The 3,183-nt window shown below is 46.8% G+C and overlaps 1 protein-coding gene and 1 non-coding gene across 9 annotated transcripts in view; one reads left to right on the top strand and one right to left on the bottom strand.

Annotated features, from left to right (window-relative positions):
* Positions 1-690: 690 nt before the first annotated feature.
* LOC119468426 lies at positions 691-846 on the bottom strand. The gene has a single exon (XR_005197105.1). It is a non-coding gene; the product is annotated as a U1 spliceosomal RNA (small nuclear RNA).
* A 1,004-nt stretch (positions 847-1,850) lies between these two features.
* The window catches only part of GON4L (gon-4 like), a 105,409-nt gene continuing 104,076 nt past the window's right edge, over positions 1,851-3,183 (top strand). For 4 of the 8 annotated variants that reach the window (XM_037731884.1, XM_017509942.2, XM_017509938.2 and 1 more), the window contains exon 1: positions 1,944-1,999. The gene's annotated coding sequence lies outside the window, so the exon portion shown is untranslated. Of the gene's footprint in view, positions 2,000-3,183 lie in introns of all 8 variants that reach the window. The other 4 variants (XM_017509939.1, XM_017509940.2, XM_017509941.2 and 1 more) reach the window with 4 other exon arrangements.

Raw genomic sequence — 3,183 nt, 5'->3', positions numbered from 1 at the left:
TTGTTACCCAGGCTGGAGTGCAATGGCGCGATCTCGGCTCACCGCAACCTCTGCCTCCTGGGTTCAGGCAATTCTCCTGCCTCAGCCTCCTGAGTAGCTGGGATTACAGGCACGCGCTACCAGGCCCAGCTGATTTTTAGTATTTTTAGAAGAGACGGGGTTTCACCATGTTGACCAGGATGGTCTCGATCTCTTGACCTCGTGATCCACCCGCCTCGGCCTCCCAAAGTGCTGGGATTACAGGCGTGAGCCACCGCGCCCGGCCCCAGTGTTGAATTTTTTTCCATGAACCTCAAGTGCTTAAAGTTTCATATGAGAGAGAGAGAGACAGGCCAAACCAACCAAAAGATCTGTGCATTCTGTAGGTCAAAGGACAACACACACGAAACTCTGAGCTTCTGGAGTCTTCCTTGGTATTTGGGAGAGTTGATGTGATTCAGGTTACAGTCAGACTACTGCCGATTATAGCCATGTTGGCATAAATTTCAACCTTCATTTTGGCTGGGGATAATTTCATCCTGTCGGATTCTGTTTACACATAGTATTAGTTCAAATGTATAAATTTTTGTTGGTGGTTTACCTGTAAAATGAGAGGGTTGAAAGCGTTTTTCCAGCTTTTGACATTCTGTTTTTCTTTTTTCTTTTCTTTCTTTCTTTCTTTTTTTTTTTTTTTTTTTTTTACCAGGGAAGAGAGGGAATGCAGTCCCTCACTGCCACAAATTATGCAGTCGAATTTCCCACGTTTGAGGAAATCGCAGGGATCAGCACATCCGGAGTGCAATGGATAAGCCTCCCCCTGGGAAAACCACCTTCGTGATCATGGTATCTCCCCTGCCAGGTAAGTATGACATTCTTTTTTTTTTTGTTTTCTTTTTCTTTTTTAAAAATTTCTGTGGATTCCACAGACATTCTGATTTTCTAGAAAGTGGAAATGACATCATTTTAGGAGTCATTCATTCATTCATTCATTCACTCATTCAAAAAGCATGTATTGAATTATTGAACATCTGTTACACCCCAGATAGCCTCCTGGGCACTAGGTCAATGAATTATTAGCTAGTTAGGATACTTAATACCTGATTCTCCTTAATAGCTGTCTGTGTACTGCTGTGAAATCACCTACTCAGCTGAGCCAGAACTTTGTCCTGTGCAAACTGGAATATGATATAATAATCTCACAGTTAATTGTGGAGACCAAGTCACCTGAGAGAATGTGAGAGCATTTTGTAAAATACAGAATATTGTGCATATTTGAATAATTACCATAATCTGAGTCCAAGACTGCCTTAGTTTTAATCAGGAGCCTGCACTATTTGTGACTTCTTTTTCTGACATTTTATGACCCTTGGTCCTGTGTCTCAGATGCCTTGTGGTGAGAAAAATTAGTTATGAATTTATTTTTATTTATTTTTTGGAGACGGGGTCTTACTCTGTCACCCAGGCTGGAGTGCAGTGGGCGATCACCGCTCACTGCAACCTCCGCCTCCCGGGTTCAAGCGATTCTCCTGCCTCAGCCTCCCGAGTAGCTGGGATTACAGGCACCCACCACCACACAAGCTGATTTTGTGTGCTTAATAGAGAGACGGGATTTCACCATGTTAGTCAAGCTGATCTCGAACTCCCGACCTCAGGTGATCCGCCCGCCTCGGTCTCCCAATGTACTGGGATTACAGCCGTGAGTCACCGCGCCCGGCACCCGGATTAGTTGTTAATCTAAACCATTGAATCTCAACCCAGTTTTGAGTAGGGTAACTAACTCCATGGGCGGAGAAAGCCAAGTAGTGCCTTTAAATTTTTATGCCAATAACTGACGCGCTAGCGCTTGGGCTTCACTGTGCCCTAAGATGGGATGGCGCCTAGTATTTGGCGCATGCTCCTTGATGCCCTGCGGCGCAGCGCTCCGAGCCTCGGGGACGCGCACGCAACTCGTCGCCGTTGGTTGACTTCCGGTGATGCCAAAGCAGTTTCCGCGGAATCAGGCTGGCTGGTGAGGGTGCAGGTTTGTGTGCGTTGGGGCGGGAAGAGGCAGATGGGAGCTGGGACACCTGGGCGAACGATGTCCAGGATGAGAGGGTCGGGTCTGGGGGTGAGTGCTGGGTGCGTGGCGGAAATTAAGGGCATGAAGGTGTCTAGTTGGCAGTGGGGACTGGGGCCAGCCCTGGGCGCCGAGGTGGGAGCGCGGTTAGGACCCTTTTGAAAATATTTTCCTGGGAGAGGGCCGTGCCGCGGCTGCCTCCCCATTGGCATTCATTCACCCTGTTGGTCCGACTTGGGCTCCCCAAAAAGTGGGCTATAGAGCTACAGCTGTGTTTGAGGTGCCTGGAACTGAAGTAGCTTTTTTCCCTTCTTTTTCTTTTTTGTACCTCAGTAATTATTTGTGAAATAAAAGAGTTGCCTAGGCTACTCCCATTCTGTTTCTCATCCAGTCACCACCATCTCACAGGAATCAACAAAATCTTCACGTTTTATTGAGCTTTAATTACTAAGGACATCAGTTGGTTGAGGGGATGGGGAGTCTCCCCTAATGTCTTGAAAAAACTGAAGGGAGGTTTAAAAGTAACTTTATAGGTCCGTCGCGGTAACTCACACCTATAAGAATAGCACTTTGGGAGGCTGAGACAGGAGGATTACTTGAGTCCAGGAGTTTGAGAACAGCCTGGGTAACAAATTGAGACTCTCGTCTCTGCAAACAACAACAACAAAAATTGCCGAGGGTAGTGGCTAGCACCTGTAGTCCCAGCTACTTGGGAGGCCGAGGCTGGAGGGTCACTGGAGCCCAGGGGTCTGAGGCTGCAGTGAATGAACCAGGGTCTTGCCAGTGCACTCCAGTCTGGGCAACAGAGCGAGATGTTGTCTCTGAAAATAAAGAAAAAGAAAGAAAGAGAGAGAGAGAGAGACAGAGAGAAAAGAAAGAAAGAAGAAGGAAGGAAGGAAGGAGGGAGGGAAGGAGTGAGGGAGGAAGGGAGGAAGGGAGGGTGGAAGGAAGGAAGGAAGAAATCTAACCTTAGACTTAAGAGTTACAAAGAACTTTTCAGTTCTCTGGCTCAAGCTTTCATCTAACACCCTGGTAAGTGGACATTCAGGCTTTGCTTGAACATTGCCACTGATATAACACAAGGTAGCTTATTGTATTATTGGACCTATTTATGACAGTAAAGTTTTTCTGGGTAATAAGATGCCATC

This window comes from Cebus imitator, unplaced genomic scaffold, assembly GCF_001604975.1.
Source record: "Cebus imitator isolate Cc_AM_T3 unplaced genomic scaffold, Cebus_imitator-1.0 Scaffold427, whole genome shotgun sequence".
Lineage (NCBI taxonomy): Eukaryota > Metazoa > Chordata > Mammalia > Primates > Cebidae > Cebus > Cebus imitator.
Note: the sequence above shows the minus strand (reverse complement) of the source record. Positions and strands in the feature narration are given on the sequence as shown.